We start from the raw sequence: 21,718 nt of genomic DNA, 5'->3' as shown, positions 1-21,718 counted from the left end.
GTCAAGGATACTTTGTCACATGATGGAATGGTGCATTTTCCATATTCTGATGGAGAGGTGAGTCCTCTCTCTCTATCTCTTTCTCCCTGCTTCTTAAACAAGTTAAAGTGAATATGACTTAATTACTGGTAATATTGGTAAATTTTTTAACTTTTATTTAGTAAATATAAATTTCCAAAGTACAGTTATGGATTACAATGGCTTTTTCCCCACGTAACTTCTCTCCCACCCGCAACCCTCCCATCTCCCACTCCCTCTCCCATTCCATTCACATCAAGATTCATTTTCAATTGTCTTTATATACAGAAGATCAATTTTGTATATATTAAGTAAAGATTTCAACAGTTTGCACCCACACAGAACATAAAGTGTAAAATACTGTTTCAGTACTAGTTATAGCATTAATTCACATTGAACAACACATTAAGGACAGAGATCCTACATGAGGAGTAAGTGCACAGTGACTCCTGTTGTTGACTTAACAATTTGACACTCTTGTTTATGGCGTCAGTAATCTCCCTAGGTTCTAGTCATGAGTTGCCAAGGCTCTGGAAGCCTTTTGAGTTCTCCGACTTTGATCTTATTCAGACAAGGTCATAGTCAAAGTGGAAGTTCTCTCCTCCCTTCAGAGAAAGGTCTCTCCTTCTTTGATGGCCCCATTCTTTCTATTGAGATCTCACTCACAGAGATCTTTCATTTATGTACTTTTAGTTGTGGTGTTTTTTTTTTTTTTTGCCAGAGTGTCTTGGCTTTCCATGCCTAAAATACTCTCATGGGCTCTTCAGCCAGATCCGAATGCCTTAAGGGCTGATTCTGAGGCCAGAGTGCTGTTTAGGACATCTGCCATTCTATGAGTCTGCTGTGTATCCTGCTTCCCATGTTGGATCCTTCTCTCCCTTTTTGATTCTATCAGTTAGTATTAGCAGACACTAGTCTTGTTTGTGTGATCCCTTTGACTCTTAGACCTATCAGTGTGATCAAATGTGAACAGAAATTGATCACTTGGACTAGTGAGATGGCATTGGTACATGCCACCTTGATGGGATTGAATTGGAATCCCCTGGCACTTTTCTGACTCTACTATTTTGGGCAAGTCCGATTGAGCATGTCCCCAATTGTACATCTCCTCCCTCCCTTATTCCCACTCTTATATTTAACAGTTAAATTTAAACACCTAAGAATAATTGTGTTCAATTATAACAGAGTTAATTAAAGAGTTCAACCAGTAGTATTAACTAGAACAAAAAAATACTAAAAGGGATGAAGTAAAAAAAAATTGAAAGAAAAAATACTTGTTTCTTTATAAAAAGAAGCAGCAGCATTGAATCTAGAATTAAGAATGTGAGTAAGATTGTATTATCAAAGTGGGTCTTACCTTCTTGTTTTGAAGAAAAGTGGTGCTGTTTCTGGTGCCATCCAGGGTGTTTATGATTACAGTGATTTTAAGTAAATGAACAGAATTGCAATGTTGTTGTCTTTGGTAGTAAGCCTCCATTCCCCAAAAGTGATCTATTATTGCTTCGTATTTGCCCATATAAATGGGAAGCCAGGGATTAATAATTTTAAAAAATGGTTTTTGCTTTGCAGTGCATTTTCTTCTATTCCTGAACAGTGACCCATTAATGCTTCATATATGCCCAAATAAATAGGAAGCCAAGTATAAATTATAAAAAAAAACATGTTTTGGCCTTTTCAGTGTTTTGGAAATTCATGTGAAAATAAAGAAAGCTTTCCAGAGGGAGTGTGACCTAGTTTTCTTACCTTTTTATCTGCTTCTTTTTCCTTTCCAGTAGATTCAAGGTTTACATTTTCGGCACCTCCTATGGTCTGTTAATGGATAATTATTTTGGCTTTATTTTTAATCATACCTTCATTTATATGTAGAGTGACTTAGCCAGTATGATGCCTAAAATCTCTTTAAGATGCAAAACCAGTATGTAATTGGAGAGATATTTGATTGTATTAAAACAGATATGAAAGTCATGAAGCCGTGTTAGCAGTTTCTCGGTAAATTATAGTAGTCTAGCCTAATGGTGATTGATAAATTCAAAGAAAGTGTATCAGCAAACCATGTCTGGGATATTATTTCACAATGTCCATTTTCTTGATCTGAAGGAAGTCAGTTCAGATTAAAGTCAGTAACCCTAGGGCCTGCCCATTAATAAGATGTATTCATAACAGATAGCGTTCATCAGAGTCAGTACCTGTAAAGGCCATATGGGGAGAATAAAAAAAGGGAAGTCCAATCTTTCGTGATTGTGCATTCTCGTATTTGAACTCTTTTACCAAGACGTTTAGTTATAATCCCTTTTTTTGGTCACTCTTTCATAGAGCGGACAAGACATCAATCACGTGGTGTACTCAGATGTGTACTAAATACTAGTCTATTCTGATTGAGAGAGGGAACTTCTCTCTTTTTTCTGAGTTGCCCCATGTTTTCTTGAAGTATCCTACTAGCTCGGTTCATTTGGTTGCTATTTTTATAACTGAAAGAACATATTAGAATTTACAGTGAAAGCACTAAGAAGTAATATCTCTTATTAAAAGTTAAGTAATATGTAATTCTATGAAATTATTGTACATTTAAAATTGAAGTCCTTGTTCTTATTTAAGGATTTAGTTGGCTTTCAGGTGTTCAGAGCACATTATGTGCCAAAAGACAAAGAAAGAGGAAGTAAATGTGTTTTGCTACAGTTGATATTTGTGTGTTATGTGTAGATGGGTTGAATGGGGAAAGAAAGAAAATAGAGCCCTAAGGTAACAGCTGTTTTCCTTCTTTGTTTTGCCAGAAATAGACTTCAATGAACAGAACTTTCAAAATATTCTGACCATGTGAAACGAGAATCAGAAGAACTCTTCTGTGGCCCTGGCCAAGCACTTGCAGGTGAAGGGAACTTTGGAGAAGGAGGTTGGACTCATCCAGGCGCGTCTGAGAGAAAAGGAAGAGGAGAGCCAAGGTAGAACTGAAGACGTCTCCAAACTCCAGACCGAGGTTCAGAGGACTCAGCAGGCATTAAAACAGTTGGAAACCAGAGAGGTAGTTGATTTGTCCAAACACAAGGCAATTAAAAGTGATTTGGAGGCATAGATTTCTAAATTAAATGAAAGAGTGGCCAATCTGAATAGAAAATATGAGGAAGTCTGTGAGGAGGTTTTGCATGCCAAAAAGAAAGAGCTGCCCACAAAAGAAGAGAAGGAATTTCTACATTTCAACCTGGAGCAGGAGATCAAGGATCAGAAGGAATGATGCGATGGGTCCCTAACAACAGTCACGGAGCTGCAGAGAAGAATTCAAGAATCTGCTAAACAACTTGAAGCCAAAGATGATAAGGTAGGCGCCAAACAGCCTGCATGGCTCTGTGTTGGAAACCCCAGGGCACACCTGCCACAGTAGAAGGAGAATGGGGTTCTGCCATAGCATCGCACAGCCAGGCTCATAACAGTTTTAACAAAGGCTCCACTCACCACCACCTGTGCAGTTAAACTGCTGCTGTGCAAGAAATTCTGAATGTTATAAAAGTGGGATAACACAAAATCAAAAGCAGTTTCCTGTCTTTAGCTGTGGTTGGTGCAGCCAAGAGTTGTAGGATGATGGGGAGACTCAGGTTCACTTGTCTCATAGCTAATCCAGTGGTTTATGACATGTAAGGATTGGGGATGAAAGGGAGGACCGGAAAGATGTTTCTGGGCTGCAAGGAACCCATGACCCTGGGGAGCATCCTAGACTTGACCTTGGCTCTCACTTGTCCCCACAGACCGAGCCTCCAACTCATCACCATTGTGTCGACATATAGTTCTGTGGACTAGTCTCCTTGCCCATCACGTCCTGCTGTTCTCACTGAGTTGAATCCTAAACATTCTGTAATGTCTTATCCTGTCACCTGTTGCCCTCACTGAGCAATATAGCCTAAGTGCATACTCGGTTCTTCTTCCAAAGCATTTGATTTTCTTTCTCTTTTCTTTTTTTCTTTGCCATACATTTGCAACATGCATTACTCTTTTGAATTGTGCGGTTGATCTTTTAGAGCAGGGTGTATAGCTTCTCCTTATCTTTCGTATAATTTACAGAACAGGTACTCAACAGTATTTTGAGACTAGTATTTGCAGTAGCTTTGTAGCAGGAAGATGAGGTGTGAAGGTTATTGTTTTATCAATCTGACAAGCAATTACTAAAGCTTCTACCTGCCAGGTGGTTGTTGAGTGAAAACAGCCCCAGCCCCAGCCCTCCTCAGAGAGGGCAGGTCCTCAGCTCTGGCACATCATGCCTTGTTATCTAGTGTTTAAATGCTTGTTGGGAAGTTGGTTCTGAGTATAGAAGTATATAATTTTAATCACTAATTATTGACATTGCCTTCTAGTTCCATTTATTGAGCACATACTAGGTGCTAGGCATACATTTATCACTGGGTTTGATTTTCTTAATGCTGAACAATTTTTCGGTTTTCACCAGTAAGGACACAGAGCCTCAGAAAAGTAAAGGGGAAGTAGCCAGGCTCACAGAAGTCCCATGTGTCTGACGGTACAGCCTGTGTTCGTCTCACTACTCTAGTCAGCCTCCCAGTTGCTTTCTCTTTACCACAAAGTTGTCTTAAATAACACGGCTCTTGATTGGAGCAGGGCATTAACGTGAGCTGTGCTCTTGACTTCTCATGCTCTGCTGGAGGAGTCCCCCCCATCCTTGTGTTCTGATCATCATCTGCAGATTGTGTTTGTCCCCTCATAGGGATTTCTGTGCAGTCGTGTGTCATATCACAGTGTTTGAGCCAATGGTCACCCATGTGGTGGTGTTGCCCAGGGACCTCATATCCATCTGTTTGTGTGAATCACTCTGTGATGCTCACAGGGTGACACAATTGCCTAGTCACCCATGTCTGAGAATGCACCCATGCTGTTAAGGGACACAGGACGGCATTACGTAAGAAGACTGAAGTGGGCCTTTTGCCCTCGTGGTTAAGATGCCCACGTCCCACATGGTGGTACTGGTGTTTGACTGCTGGCTATGCTCTCAATTCCAGCTTTCTGCTAACATGCACTCTGGGGAGGCTGCAGGTGTTGGCTTAAAGACTTGGGTCCAGGCCAGCAGAAAGAGTTTTGGGCGTTTGGGGACGAGCATGGGGGTTGTCTCTGTGTCTCTGTGTCTCTCTGCCTCTCAAATGAATGGTAAATTTTTTTATAACAGAAAATTGTTTGTACTTATACCTTAGGATTTATGTGATATATATACATATACATATACATATATATATATATATATATATATATATATTGACAGGCAGAGTTAGACAGAGAGACAGAAAGGTCTTCCTTCCATTAGTTCACCCTCCAATGGCTACTACGGCTGGCGCGCTGCGCCGATCCGAAGCCAGGAGCCAGGTGCTTCCTCCTGGTCTCCCATACGGGTGCAGGTCCATGGACCCGTGCCATCCTCCACTGCCCTCCCAGGCCACAGCAGAGAGCTGGACTGGAAGAGGAGCAACCGGGACAGAACCCAGCACCCCAACCAGGACTAGAACCTGGGGTGCCAGAGCCACTGGGGGAGAATTAGCCTAGTGAGCTGCAGCACCAGCCAGGATTTCTGTGATATTAATTCTTAACTTGGTATTTCTTTTGTAATGGGTATACTGAGATAAGTTTCAATAAAGAAATAGAATTATATTGTACATATTGTCAACCATCTTGGCAGTACCCATACTTCAGTTTTCTGGAAGTTAAAGATGAAGTTTGTGTCTCAAGTAAGAAATGATTCCTATACATAGATATTCATCATCAGTGGGTAAGTGAAAAATCTGTGTTTGTCTCACAACTGTTTTCTCTATTTCTAAAGATAACTGAACTGCTTAATGATGTCGAAAGGCTGAAGCAGGCACTCCATGGCCTTTCCCAACTCACCCACATGAGTGGGAGCCCCACCAAGAGGCAGAGCCAGCTCATTGACAGTCTGCAGCACCAGGTGAAATCCCTGCAGCGGCAACTGGCTGTGAGTAAGCAGAGGGGTGGGGCTGCACTAGGGAGGTCCTGTTAGCTGGGATGTGCAAGGCTGCCTCAGAGATGGATCTGATGAGTAGCGTGTCCAGATCCACACATGCGATCATTTTTGCAAAAGTTACCTATACCGCTAGTGTGATAATAGTTGTTGGGTGCCCACTGTATGCCAGGAAGTACTTTAAGCATATTACATACATTGTCTCCAAACTATGCCTTCCTTAGAATTCTACAATGCAGGTTGCAATATGTTTCATTCATAAGTTAACATAGATTAAAAGCCTTGAAGCCTGGGGTCATATGGCTGTAATTAAACTTGGGCCTGGCTGGCTCCCAGTCCTGCATCTTTCCTGCTACAGGATCCTCTCTAAAATATTGGCCTTCTAGAGTTTTTCTGAACTTTTATCTTATTATGAAGAGATGTGCTTGTGGTCTTAGAGTTTATATCCGTCTTTATTGAAAGAAAGCACCTGGATTTTGAAGTAAGAGAGCTGTGGGACTGGAACTGTGGTGCAGCAGATCAAGCTGCTGCCTGAAATGCAGTATCCCACACTTTGCTGGTTCAAGTCCTGTCTGCTCCACTTCCAAACCTGCTCCACGCTACTGCACCTGGAAAAGCAACAGAAGATGGCCCAAGTCCTTGGGTCTCTGCCACTCATGTGAGAGACCCTGTTGGATGGAATTCCAGGCTCCTGGCTTTGGCCTGGCCCAGCCCTCAGTGTTCCAGACATTTGGGGAGTGAACCAGTGACGGAAGATCGCTCTGTCTCTCCTTCTCTATCTCTCTGTAACTCTGCCTTTCAAATTAATAAATAAATCTTAAAAAAAATAAAGTTGTGTGTAAGGTCTGCCACGTAAAAGTGAATGGAATTTTCTCTTTAATTCTTGGTATGCTCATCCACAAACTAGAACAATAAGAACTGATTATTTCCTGGTTTACTTTTTTAATTGAATGAGCCAATAGACATAGAAATGCTAATATTATGAAGGAATTGGTTTTGTATTGTTTTTGAGTAGAAGAAGTTTATTTTTAAGTGTTCATTTTTTACTACTACTGGCCTACAGATTAATTATAGTAAAGTGCTGATTTATGTCTTATAAAAAGGGTGTTTTGGTCCCTTAAAGGATTGGAATTATTTTTGCATTACTATTATGTTCCTGACTCCGTGCTAAGCTCTGTCAGGGTGAGAGTGTCCTATTCCTGTCAGCATAGAGTTCCAGGTATGGAGAGAGGCCTCTGTTTGGACACACGAATGCTGATTTTCTAATCTGTCCACATTTCTCAGATGCCGAGAGACAGCACCAAGAAGTAACTGTAGTTTATCAGACACACCTTCTTAGTGCTGCACAGCTAAGGAATTATTTCACCTATGGAAATGATAACATTTAGATTAAATGGGGTTTTATTTTATGTAAATTCATGTGGAAGTAATTGATACTTCAAAGTAACTGTGCCATATGCTTTTTTAAAAATATAAATTCATTTATTTATTTGAAAGAGTAACACAAGGAGAAGGAGAGGCAGAGAGAGAGAGAGAGAGAGAGAGAGAGAGAGAGAGATCTTCCATCCACTGGTTCACCCCCAATTGACAGCATTGGCCGGAGTTGCGCCGATCCGAAGCCAGAAGCCAGGAGCTTCCTCTGGGTCTCCCACGCAGGTGAAGGGGTACAAGGACTTGGGCCATTTTCTACTGCTTTCCCAGGCCATAGCAGAGGGCTGGATTGGAAGTGGAGAAGCTGGAACTTCAACGGGTGCCCATATTGGATGCCAGTACCGCAGGTGGCAGCTTTACCCAGTATGCCACAGTGCCAGCCCTGCCATATGCCATATGCTTTTTTTAAAAAATACTTGTTTCTCTTCATTATAGTTTGCTTATTTCTTCCCCAGATTTCCAAATCTATTGGCAATACAGCATGTATAGTTTGTTTTTGTCTAATTGCCTTGTCACTCAGGGCATAGACAGTTTGTCAGCACATGCTCTGGTGTCCTTGCTGGAGATAATGTGTGGGCTGACACCATGATAGTTTGGTAATCATAGCCATAATAATCTGGGTGATATCCCTAACTTTCTCTTTTTTCACACCTTAGACCACTTGGAGCATGATAGTAATGATCCTCACAATGCTGCCAACCAAGAGGAGCACAGAAAGGACTTCATAAGTATCTTGATAGCATAGGAATATGTCTTTCAAATACAGAAAATACTGGAAAAGTGCAAAAATGATATGCATACAATTGTAATATTTAAATAAAATGGAAGCTGCCCCTGTGGCGTAGTAGGTTAAGCCTCCTCCAGTGATGCAGCATCCCATATGGGCAATGGTGGTCATTTGAGTCCTGGATGCTCCTCTTCTCATCCAGCTCCTTGCTGATGGCTTGGGTACATGGTGGAGGGTGGTCTGGGTGCTTGGGCCTCTGCACCCATGTGGGAGACCTAGAAGAAACTCTTAGCTCCTGGCTTTGGATCAGCTCAGCCTGGGCCATTGTGGCCATTTGGGGAGTGGACCAGGGATGGAGGATCTCTCTCTTTGTTAGTTACTCTGTTAGTTGTTTCCTTTAATGTATTGCTGGCATCCACATTTGAAGGAATCCTGGAGGATGTGCCCTTCTTGTCTGGTATCAGAGTAGGGATGAGCAACTCTTTGCCTGTTTTTTGTCTCTGGACGAATCTTCTCTGAGGAGGGACAGTTCCTTAGCTCAGACTGGGGTGGTTTTGGTTTAAAATGCATTTTGTTTCAGTTCTATCCATTTGCTGATAGCTACAACCTCACGTCTTTGAACCTTGCCCCTTTCTCTAGATTTTAACTAAACTACTTTGAGCTTCCTGGGCTTATCTGGAACTGCATTCATAGTCTCTTCCAGTGTGTGTGTGTGTGTGTGCATGTAGATGTCCTTCTCCAAGTCCCTTTTTCCACTGAAAGGGTTCATTGGGTGCAGTCTTACTTCATAGGTCTTAAACAGTGTGACAGCCACACCTGTGACTTGGTCTTTACCTTGGGTCAGTGTGTGAACTGGACTTTGAAACACTTCTCTACCTGTGAGAGATGGGCATTGCTACAAGTTTCTAATTTGCCAATACAGGATTTGCAGGCTTCTCTCCTTTCATTTTTATTCTTTCTTGGAAATAGGCCCCTGTTTCTCATTGTATTTTTTTCCTAACAGTGCTTTATCAGATCCTGTTGATGACAAACCACAGCTTTTATTTGCAGTCTTTTCACGAAGCTTCCTAGTTTTTACATGCAATTTTTGAAAACATTTATGTTTTTGTGGCACATGCTTACATTGTGTACAGATATTCCCCCCCCACACACACACAGTTCTGACCTGCTGATTCATTTGTCAAATACCCATAATGGAGACTGCACCAGATTTGAAGCCAGCAGAAATGAACACAATCCAGGTCTCCCATGTGGGTGGCAGGAATCAGATTCCTTGAGTCATCACTGCTTCCTCCCAGGTCCTTTTTAATAGTAAGCTGGAGTCAGGACTGGAGCCGGGAAATGTTCCTGGGTACTCTGATGTGGAATATGAATTATCTAGCTGCTAGACTAAACTTCTGTTCCTTTACATGCTTTATTTGCCACTTCATTATTTGATTTATCAGTTTTCCGATCTCTAGTAAGTTTCTGTGCTATTTCTGGCTCCAAAGCCTACATCACACTGGTGGTGGTGGTAGTGCTGGTGATGCTAGCAACCCACTCTGGTACAAATTTATTCAGTATCCAGATTTTTGTCATAATTATTCCAAATTTCAATGGCTTCATAATAAAAAGACAAAATAAAAAGACAAAATCCCTAACTTGCCCTGTAGACTGGTTCTGTTGCTATTCTGCCCCAGCATACCCATCTGCACCAGACATTTCTCATTTAGAACCGGTGGAGAAAGTAACAGCTTCCCATGTGGTATGCTAGCTCTTAACAGTGTATTGGAATAAGTAGTATGGCCTAGATTTGGAGTGTTGCCTGAAGCTTTTGCTTTGATCTTTGTACACCACAGCTATTCACATTGTGCTTGCTGGACATCTCACAGAGATCTCCTTTCTTTATAAACAGGTACAAGTCACTTGTCCACACATGGATGCGTTAGGAAAGCAGTGGGTGAATGACACCAAATAACAGTATCATTGAACACAAGTGTTTGATAGTTCTGGATGGTGAGTGAAAAATCAGATTATACCTCTTTCTATATTTAAGGGTTATTGTCTTAATACAGTATATCACATTCTTGAGAGATATAGAATTCATAGGGTATATGAGTACATATAGAAGTATTTATTTTTTAGGGATTGGTTTAAGTGATCGTGAAGGATAGCAAGGGTGAGATCTGTGAACCAGCTAGGAACCAAGGCAGGATTTGTGTTCTACAGGCTTGAGTCAGAACTGCTTCTTCTCTGCAAGTCCTGTGTTTGTTTGTTTGTTTTTTTCGAGCAGAGTGGACAGAGAGAAGAGAGAAAGGTCTTCCTTTGCCGTTGGTTCACCAACCAATGGCTGCCGCGGTTGGTGTGCTGCGACTGGCACACCATGCTGATCCGATGGCAGGAGCCAGGTGCTTCTCCTGGTCTCCCATGGGGTGCAGGGCCCAAGCACTTGGGCCATCCTCCACTGCACTCTCTGGCCACAGCAGAGAGCTGGCCTGGAAGAGGGGCAACCGGGACAGAATTCAATGCCCCGACTGGGACTAGAACCTGGTGTGCAGGCGCCGCTAGGCGGAGGATTAGCCTATTGAGCCACAGCACTGGCCTAAGTCCTGTTTTTGCTCTTAAGACTTCCAGTGATGGAATTAATTCTACCTACATTATAAAGGGTAATCTACTTCAGGTCACTTAATGTTAAATTTTCATGACATCTATAAAATACCTTATCAGCAACAGGTAAGCTCATGTTTACTCAACAGCTGTGAACCATAGGCAAGTTTAAGTTCACATGTAAAATTTAACCATGTCATATACCTAGTGCTATTTGACAGTATAATATGAATATATACTTTCTAGTAGATCTTGGGGTAAGTCAACACATAGATTATCTTTATTAAAGCTAATAAACTTGGTAATTTTGGCCGAAGATCATTAAGAGCCTAAAATGGTTGGCAGACTATATCCAAATACTCATTTTAATATTATAAATAGTATAACGCAATGATACTCATTCATTATGCATTGCATATGGTAGTTTCCATTCCATAGTGGCAAAGTTGAGGATTTTGGGACCACATGCCCTGCAAGGCTTACAGTGCTTGGTATTTAGTCTTCTATAGAAAATGTTTGCCAACCCTTAAAGGGTGTTCACAGAATTGGTGCCTATGATTCTCGCTGTGTTATCGCCCACTTGTAATTTACTCATTAGACCTTAAAGTACCATTGTTTCATTGTTTGAAACCACAAATTTTGTTATGTTCATAAATAATAATTTGTTACATTTGGCCTAGTGATTTAGTGCCAGTAGGAACACCCATGTCCTATATCAAAGTGCTTATGCTCAGTGCATCCTTCTGGGCCCTGACTCCAGCTTGCTGCTACTTCAGTCCCTGAGAGGAAACACTGTTAGTTCAAGTGACTAAGTCCATGCCACTGACATGGGATACTCTGAGTTACTGGCTCCTGACACCACTTGGTCTGTCCCTGCCTGTTACATCCTTGCTCACTCTCTTTCTGACTTAACAAATAGATAAATCAATAAATAAAATGTGTTGCCTTCTCCTTCCATTTTCCCACAGCTTCTAAAATTGCTCTTATATTGTATCTATAATAGAGTTTAATTAGTATATAAGAGGTATATGTTTCCAAATCAAAGAGGAAATTGCAGCTCTAGATCTTAGAGATGAGATTCTGGATTCAGACAGTACAAGGTTTAAATATAGTGATTTAAAACAAGAACTGATTTACTCTCTGGTGACTAAGGTTAGCATCTTTTATTTTCACTTTTTAAAATTTATATAAAGAAAAAAATTACAAGTACTTGATATATACATTTCTAAGTGTATAAAGATACTTCCCACCCTTACTTCACTCCTTTTCTTCTTTCTTTTAATTTTTACAATGACATATTTCAATTTTTATTTATAATCACAAACTTAACCCTCCACTAAAGAATTCAGTTAGTGGTCAGTAGAAAAACCACAGTTCCTCAAAAGAATAGAGAATGACTATAAACTATCAAACCTCAAAAATTCAATTTCACTGTAATATAATTAAGTTTTTTGAAAACTGTATACACCTTACCACAAATCAGGGAAAACATGAAATTTGTCTTTTGAGGAGTAGCTTATTTCACTAAGCATAATGTTTTCCAGTTGTATCCATTTTGTTGGAAGACAGGATTTCATTTTTTATGGCCGAGTAGTATTCCATAGTGTATAGGTACCATATAATCTTCATACAGTCATCATTTGTTGGACATCTGGGTTGATTCTATATCTTAGCTATTGTGAATAGTAAATATGGTGCATGGAGGTACAGATAGCTCTTTTTTATGCTGTTTGAATTTTATTTGGGTAAATTCCCAGGAGTGGGATTGCTGGGTCATACGGTAGATCTATTTTCAGAATTCTGAAGAATCTCCATACTGTGTTCCATAATGGTTGCCCTAGTTTACATTGCCACCAACAGTGGATTAGCGTACCCTTTCCCCATATCCTTGTCAGCATTTACTGTTTTTTGAATTTTGGATGATAACCATTCTAACTAGGGTGAGTTGCAAGCTTGTTGTGGTTTTTGGTTGCATTTCTCCGATGACTAATGATCCTGAGTGTTTCTTCATGTGTTTATTGGCCATTTGTATTTCATCCTTTGAAAGATGTCTGGGGCTGGCGCTGTGGTGTAGTAGGTCAAACCTCTGCCTGTGGTGTCGACATCCCACATGGGCACTGGTTCAAGTCCCAGCTGCTCCACTTCTGATGCACCTCTATGTTAATGGCCTGTGACAGCAGTGAAAGATGGCCCAAATGCCTAGGCCCCTGGACCCATGTGGAAGACTTGGAAGAATCTCTTGGCTCCTGGCTTCAGATCAGCCCCGCCTGGGCCATTGCAACCATTTGGGAGTAAATCACTATATGGATGAAGTTTCTCTGTCTCTTCTTCTTTCTGTTTATAACTCTGCCTGTCAAATACATAAATAAATCTTTTAAAAATTTTTTATTTATTTAAAAGGGTTACAGAGAAAGGTAGAGATAGACAGAAAAGTCTTCCATCTGCTGGTTTACTCCCCAGATGGTTGGAGCTGTGCTGATCTGAAGTCAGGAGCAAAGAGCTCCTTCTGGGTCTCCCAAGTGGATGCAGGGGCTTAAGGAGGCTTGGGCCATCTTCTATTCCAGGCCATAGCAGAGAACTGGATCAGAAGAGGAGCAGCCAGGACTAAAACTGGCGCCCATAGGGAATGCTGGTGCTTTAGGCCAGGGAAAAATCGGATTCATTCTTCCTTCTTTCAGTAGATATGAACAGTTTGCATAGGTGACATCTGGCTTCTCCAATGGCTCCATTTAGTGTTGTCCAGCACGAGTTCTGGCTCACAACCTGACATCACCTGTGAAGCTGGTGGAGCATGGATCTGATCTGAACACTCACATTCAGTGTATATTTTCCTGGAAAGGGAACTCGTGGGTATTTTGTCTTCCACTGAAAATGAAATGTTTTCTATAGAGTATTGTTTTGAGTATCTTTATAAAGGATTGTGGATTAGATGACTATCTATCCATTGACTATCTTTGGAGAATTTAAAATAGAAAACAGTGGGGTCCTTGGGGCTGGTGCTGTGGCATAGTGGTTAAAACCACTGCCTGTAGTGCCAGGATCCCTTATGGGTCCTGGTTTGAGTCCTGGCTGCTCCACCTCCAGTCCAGCTCGCCACTAGTGCTCCTAGGAAGCAGTGAAATATGGCGCAAGTCCCTGGGTCCCTGCCACTCATGTGGGAGACCTGGAAGAATCTCCTGGCCCTGGCTTCAGATTGACCCAGCTTTGGCTGCTTCAGCCTTTTGGGTGAATGTACCAGTGGATAGAAGATTCTCTCTCTTCCTCTCTCTCTCTGCACTCCCTCCCCTTCCCCAACTGCCTTTCAAATAAGTATATATTAAAAGAAAGGAAGGGCTGGTGTCATGGCACAGTGAGTTAAAACCCCCACCTGCAGCAATGGCATCCAATTTGGGCACCAGTTTGAGTCCCAGCTGCTCCACTTCTGATCCAGCTCCCTGGTAATTTGCCTGAAAAAGCAGAAGATGGCCCAAGTCCTTGTGTCCTTGCACCCACATGGGAGACCTGGAAGAAGCTCATGGCTCTTGGCTTCAGGTCAGTTCAGCTCTGGCTGTTGCAGCCATTTGAAGCGTGAACCAGTGGGTGGAAGAACTCTCTCTCTGTGTTTCTACCTCTCTCTGTAACTCTGTCTTTCAAATAAATAAATCTTTAAAAAAAAAAAGAAGATGAAAATGAAAGCAATGGGTTCCAAAGTACAGATCATCTTTGCTATCAAAAGAACACTCATCTTTTGCTATTATCATCAAAGACAGCAGTGGCATTTATAAGAGAAAAGTTAATAAACAATAGAAAATAGAGAATGAGTGATGCTGGCCTCTCTGCCATTCTGTGTTGGAGAAGACAAGAGATCTGAGCTATGGCCAAGAGGCAAGAAGAATTACTAAGAGATTGTGAGGATTCTGACAGAGTCCCTGAATTCTTATTCTTCTTTTTACTTTTTTTTCTTATCATTCATAATTTATCAGAAAAGTTCATACCGATAGGCAGAGCATTAGGATCACAATGTGTTGGAACCATAAGACAAATAGTGCTAAGATTGCATGCTGCTATGCCTTCTTATCTGTGCCTTCATGGCAGTGGGGCAGGTCGCAATGACACATACATTTCCAGCTGGTCGGCAGGCCCAGTGGGACTGATACATTGCTGCTGGGTAAGTCCTTGGCTGATGGCCCCTGTTGTGTAACCCTGTATAAAAGGAACCGGCCCCTGTGGGCTGCTGCTGCTGTGTTATGGTCACCCGTGCTGTGGCTGTTGCTGCTGCCTGAATCAAGGAAGACCCATCTGCCTGCAGCTCTGCACATGTTCTGTCAGTTCCGGTCCTGCTTGCCTCAACATCCTTGGCATCAGAGCACAAGACACAATGATATTAAAATCAAATCACATTTTTATGCTAGGAGATTCTTAAATTCTACTGAGACAGTAACCATTAGCTATACCTGTGTTGTTCTAAACTTCCAGATAAATTCAGCTTAGAGGTCCTTATAGCCTGCTTCTTATGTAAGCCTTTTCTCTTGACTCTACTGTGTTTTACACAGCTTAACATTTTTTCTGTTGTTCTTACTGCATTGGCTCATTGCTCCTTGACAAATGTTCCAGATTTGTGTATGTTGTTTGTATGTGTGGTGCGTTTTACTTCCTTTCCCCTAACAAAGACCTAGAACAGATCTTATATACTTGCTTTCTCCCTCCCTGAGGTCTTCATGTCATGCAGGTCCCTTGTTTCCAGATAGAAAAGGAAGAGCTTCTGATTACTTTTTTATATTCCTGACGACGAGCTGTATCAGTATCAGTGCCCGGGTACACATCTGCCCAACCTTAGATGGCAGTGGCCACAGCTTCCTCTGACGTCTGCTTCACCATGGCTGAAGAAACTACTTCTTGTTGCCTGCATTTTATCCTCCTTGCTGGATTCTGCAGCCTTGTGATAGTCTTATTGATAGAAGTTCTATGGCTGTGTGCACTTGGCAGGGAAACAAGAACTTAGGCCTTAGACCTGGCCCCTAAGTTTATTGTGAAGGAAACAGATGAGTAAGGACATGTTTTTCCCTTAGAAGAGACAGTGTACAAAACACAAAGTGGAATACAGAACAGGCATTTCAGCTGTCCTTCCATTGGGTGATAGCCTGGACTAAACTGGACCTGAGACTTTGGTGCTGTAAATTCAGCAGTTTCCTGTGATTCAGCCTTGCCTGTTTGAAACACGGCTGTTGAGAGCAGTATCTGCAGGTCAGTACTAACCTGCTCGTTAGCATGGTTTTGGACTCTGTACGTGTTGGATTTGAGCTTGAGTGAGTCTCGAATGTACAGATTCTAAAGGAAGAGCAAGTTGACGCAGAGATGGCGTGCCGGCTGGACTCCCTGGACAGGGAGACACTTGAGCTGAGCATACCTGGGCAGGTAGAGCCATAGATGTGTTTAGGGGTTATCGATTATGGCTGCCTGCACAAACAGTGAAAATGTGTAAGTTTAGCCAAAAAGGGAGCCAGGAGCTTCTGTGTCTCCCACACAGGTGCAGGGACCCAAGGACTTGGGCCCTCTTCTACTGCTTTCCCAGGCCATAGCAGACAGCTGCATGGGAAGTGGAGCAGCCAGGACTTGAATCAGTGCTCACGTGGGATGCTGGCACTGCAGGCAGTAGCTCTGCCCGCCAAACCACAGCACTGTGCCCTGAATTTTTTTGATGGGATCCGTCCTAGAATATTCTAAATTCTAGGAGGAATTTAGAGAGGTTCTTGCCCTTCTTGTAATTTGGAGCCTCTCATGCTCTGCCAACCAGGAGGATTAACATTTAATCCAAAAATTTACCACCTTTAATTCAGCTAAGGATGCTGTGCCAGGTGGATTTTACATTACGTGGAAGTTGTTGAGCACTTAGGGGCCATTCAAGGACAGGGCTCCTGGGGTTTCAGGTCTCTGACCTGGGCCATGTAGCACAGGATATTTCTTGACTCACACAGAGCACAGAATGAGGAAGGCACATGCCTTAAATGGGAAGCCAGCTGTGAAATGTGTGATTGTTCCATATGTGAGCAGCTCCTGTAAGAATGAGTTATGTTATAATAGCTCCATGCATCATCAAGTGGCTTTCTCATAGGCTGCAACAATGCAGTGAAGGCCCCTTTAACGTGGTGCCTGTAGGCAATTTCACCTGGTGAGACCCCAACTCTAATTGTGTCCAAACCCTTAGGGCTGCTGTGCCTTCTTCAGTGGGCCGTAAGGATGGTGCAAACCTAGATCAAGGGGGAGATGTTCTCATACGTGTTCTCTTTGTCACTGACAAGAAGGGACAGTACGAATCACTTGCGTGTGGGGACAGAGTCTGCATCATCCTTCTTACTGGACTCTTGTGACGCACTCACGTTGTGGGCATTAAAGCTTGAAGGGCCAAATCTGAGTATACTTTCCTACTATTTACACAACACCTGCACCATTCCCACTCCAAAATGGGATGAGAGCTATGGAGGAGAATGAAAGCAGCTAGATTCACAGTGTGTGTGGGAGTGCAGTTAATAGAATTCCCTGCAGTGTCAAGTCTCAGGGCTTTCTCTTTCTGTCCTTTAATTGCCTCTGACTGAAGTGGTACCTTGTAGGCTGCTTCAGAAACTTCTGTCTAGATTTAAATGAAGCCAACTCATTTGGAGTCTTCTTGCTAATTGCTGAGCCAAAATTGAAATGACTGCCATTTCGCTTTTCTCCTCTTTGTTGTTGCTACAAACATTGTCTCCCCAAGTGGTAAGGCCTCATCTGTGCACAACCAGAAGGCACTATTTGTCTCGGTAGACCAACCAGGGCCACCAGTACAAGTCCTAAAGATTAACCTGTGCCTGCCTCAGGAAATGCAAGCTACTTTCTCGAGTTTGGAGGCTTTTATAAAAACAATTATTCCACTTGGCCTTTCTTAAGCATTTTAGCTGCTTTAAAACCATCTTTATTCTACCCACCAATTGACGCTATAACAATATTCCCCTAGCTCCTGTTCATCTAATTCTTTTTTTTTTCATTTATTAAACTTTTATTTAATGAATATAAATTTCCAAAGTACAGCTTATGGGTTACAATGGCTTCCCCCCTCCCATAACTTCCCTCCCACCCGCAACCCTCCCCTTTCCCACTCCCTCTCTGTTCATCTAATTCTAAATGTGTCTGTTAGAGTGTTTGAGAGGATTTGCAATCTGATTATCCTAAATACTACTAAGGGCCACTATTTTGGTGTACCATAGCCAATGTTGTTAGAGTGTCCATGGCCAGTTAGCAACAGCAGAGCCCAAAATACAACCCAGCTCCTGGGAGAACCTGAACGGGGACCCTTCCAACTCTGGTCACACACAGCCTGCCATGTGGCTGTGAACCTCAGTAAATCTCACTTGATCATGTTCCAAGTTGAGCCTGACTCTCCTCAACACTGCAAGGGTCTGTTTTAGTGTTCCCCTAACATACCTTGGTGCCCTAAGTACTATCTTCCTTACTGTACATGAACAAGTACCACTGAATAATTTTTACTCTGACATAGTCACTGTACCTTAAATTCACCACCTTTGTGTCTCCATACCAAGTCTCTCAGTGCCATGTTTTTCATCTCCCTCACCTCCATTCAAAGTTAGGCATCAGAGTAGCTTTGTGAGGCAGGAATTACAAAGCACTGTGACCAAATTACTTCCTTCCAGTTGTAAATTCCTGATAACACATTAACCATCACAAAGACTTTCATGATATAAAACATGGTTAACCCCCAAAATGTGTTACTTGGCAGGTATCTCAGGGACAGCAGTAAAATGGGAGGATTCCTGTTGTAAAGGCAGGAAGATGGTTTTTTTCCAGTGGAGGCATCTGCCTGAGTGATCCACCTGTTCACAGTCTTCCTGGAACTGCTGCTGAGCTTCAAAGAGTCCTTCCTTCCTCTCTTTCTTGTGAGAATCCCTTAGAAGTGTGTTGTGTGGACACTGACTGTTCTCTTTTCTGCCCAGCATGCAAACCAACCTCATCTACATTTAGGGATCTCTACCTTAGGAGTGTAGAGAGGATGAAGAGCCATCTGCCCACTGGAGAGGCTGACACTGCAGAACAAGGGCTCCTCCCTTATGTGATTGCTGTTGGGGTGCAGGCACCCAACCTGCCTAGGCCTGTCTCCCATTGTGCCCTCCATATTGATAAGGGCAGAGGTGACAATGATCTCCCAGGCTCAGGGGCAGTTGTGGTTACTTCAAGATGGAGTGCTTGGTACTGAGATGGAGATGGCTCCAAGATTAGCACCTCATGATAAATGGGTAGCTGTTTTCTCACCAGACAGGCTTTGGGTATGATTTTAAAGCTTTTTTGTATCTTTTTGACTTCCCGCATGGTTTTTCAGCTTCTATATAATTCATTGAGATGCCCAATATATTTTATTTTATTTCACTTGTTTATTGTTTGTAGGTTTAAAAGTATTAGAATCAAGGACTTCCAGCCAGAGGGGCATGGAGGGGGGCTTCCAAGAGAGGAAAACCCAAAGGAACTGATGGCAGTGAGCTTTTTTAGTAGAATTTTGAAGGAAAAAAAAAGCTTGACAATCAGATTGGCATTCAGCTACCTGGCTGGGACAAAAACCATCAAAAGACCTCATGTACAATTCTCCATCCTGTCTGGCCTGCTAAGGGTTGGATAGGTAACTTTTTCCCACAATAAGCTGTGAGCTCAGGAAGAGCTCCCTTGCTAATGTCATGGTAAATTTGGAGATTCTGAAGGGAGGAGGGTAGCCTGTTTGTTCCTGCTAAAGATAACATTTAGGGGAAGGAAGCAAATATTTTAACCCCAAATTCCATTGGGATCCCCTGATCATCTATTAACCCATCTGACTCCTCAGATTCCCACCTCTTGAAGATGGAAACCTAACATCTGTTAGGGGGAACTGAATGATGATTGCTTTGGCATCTTCATGCTGAAAGGCTTGTCTTTGGGAAGGGGAGTCAAGACAGGGTCCAAGCAGCAGGTGGTTTCTCGGCAGGAGGCGGCTTCTCCAGGCCCATATAATTTAAATAAATCCCCCATCTCTTTGTAAGTCAGAACTGATTTGTATTATGTACAGTTGAGAACTTGAGCTGTGGGCTGGTGCTGTGATGCAACAGGTTAAGCCTCTGTCTGCAATGCCAATATCCAATATAGATGCTGGGTTTCAGTTCCTGCTGCTCTACCTCTGATTCAACTTCCTGATAATGCACCTGGGAAAGCAGCCAAAGGTGGCCCAAGCACTTGGGCCCCTGCTCCATGTGGGGAGACCTGGAAGAAGCTCCTGGCTCCTGAATTCAGCCTGGCCCAGCCCTGGCCGTTGTGGCCATTTGGGGGAGTGAACCAGTGTATGGAAGATTCCTCTTCTCTCTCTCTTTCTTACCTTCTCTTCAACTCTGATGTTCAAATAAACAAATAAAAATCTTAAAATAAAACAAAAAAGAATGTGGGATAGTAACCACCTTCCTCTTATTTCCTGAAGACAAGTTTATTCAATTTAAAAAATACAAGCAAAAAAATGTAACTCACCCAAGCCTCGAGATATGCACAGCTAATGCTCTAGAGTATCTTTCCCAGTACATGGTGTGCATTCATTCCAAGGAAGGAGATTCTGTGGGAAACAGGGAAGCCACTTCTTTTTTTAGGGGAATGCAATATGTTAGTCTTCTGATGGTTCTAGGTGCCTGGACTTGAGGTGCTGGTTTGAATTACATCACTTGGGCTAGGGCTAATGAAGGAGGTAGCTTTTTATTCCCACAGCCACCTTCAGAATAACCTAGAAAAGAATGCTGAACTTTTGCCATACAGGTTGTGATTATTAACCCTGTTTTTATTATTTGTCCTTTAGTTTTTTATGTTTAAATTTCATTCAAAAGCTTCAAACTTGTGTATACCATAAAGTAGCCTTTTATATTTTCCGGCTCTGCTGTCAGACCTTAAACATTTTCTGTCACCATGTTTATCAGCATTTTATGAAGTGTTTGTTTGACATTGTCATTTAGGATGATTAACCATCCATTTTGGATTTTTTTTATGATATTGTTTCAGGTAAAAATTCAGGTTAAATTGACATCTCAGGACCCAGGGAATTCTAACTGTTCCACATGAGCCCTGGATCCACTTCTGGGGCTGACATCCTAGGGCTGTGGTCTTCTGAGCACTGAGTCCTGAATCTGTTGTTATTCGAGATGAGCAGGAGCAGCATTGGGATGACATTGGGTTGGAATAGCAACTCTTGAATCCCCAATGTGGGAATGTTCCTTTAGATCCAAGGTAGATGCAGGAATAGAAAATTCTATGCCACCAACAGGTGAGACACTCCTGTCTACACAGGTGTCATAGTAGCTACTGTGTGCAGGATCTGAAGGTTGTGTAGTAATGGTGCTGCCAACATGATTGCCTATATTAGACACAATAAAAGGTGAGCAGGAATGTTTACATAAATAACCAGTGAGCTCCATGAAAATCAAGGGGAAGAGTGACCTTGTCTTCAGGACTGGGCTTAGATTTAGTCTATGGCTTTATGTCATGGTCTTTGAACTTTGCTTGCCGTGCACCATAGTAGGTGGTTGAGCATGTTTGAGAAGAGCTGACATCACACACGGCCTTCACCTTCAGTGTTGGGGGTCAATATGGCTTTGTTGCACACTAGTATAGCAGGGACAGTGATCATGGCTGGCCACTGCCTTTCTTTGGAGAGGGTACATGATTTTAGCAGATGTACATGGGGACCTTGTTGACAGGGGTATGACTGTGATGTTTCATTCTGGGAGGCAACTTGACTCCCAGAATGAAAATCATGGGTGCCCATGTATTGGTTAAGGATCATTTCTGGGTGTGTGTGTTGCATTGCAAAATGAGAGTAGGTGGAATCCCAGGTTCTGTTTCCTGGGCTCTGCCCAGCCTCCTCTGACCTTTTTGCTGGGACATATGGGCTTCCAGAGCTCTGTCCCCATGTCTGCCAGTGTGGACAGTGATGTGCCATCAGCTGCTTACAGACACCATAATGCTAT

General features: G+C 42.4%; 1 long non-coding RNA gene across 9 annotated transcripts in view; it reads left to right on the top strand.

The window, feature by feature from the left end:
* Window positions 1-21,718, top strand: part of LOC133770419 (uncharacterized) — a 58,718-nt gene that overhangs the window by 12,415 nt on the left and 24,585 nt on the right. For all 9 annotated transcript variants that reach the window (XR_009867340.1, XR_009867344.1, XR_009867341.1 and 6 more), the window contains 3 exons: window positions 2,790-3,331; window positions 5,825-5,977; window positions 10,036-10,136. This is a non-coding gene — a long non-coding RNA (uncharacterized LOC133770419). The remainder of the gene's footprint in view (window positions 1-2,789; window positions 3,332-5,824; window positions 5,978-10,035; window positions 10,137-21,718) is intronic.

This window comes from Lepus europaeus, chromosome 11, assembly GCF_033115175.1.
Source record: "Lepus europaeus isolate LE1 chromosome 11, mLepTim1.pri, whole genome shotgun sequence".
NCBI classification, from domain to species: Eukaryota; Metazoa; Chordata; class Mammalia; order Lagomorpha; family Leporidae; genus Lepus; species Lepus europaeus.
This window is presented reverse-complemented; position numbering and strand designations above follow the sequence as displayed.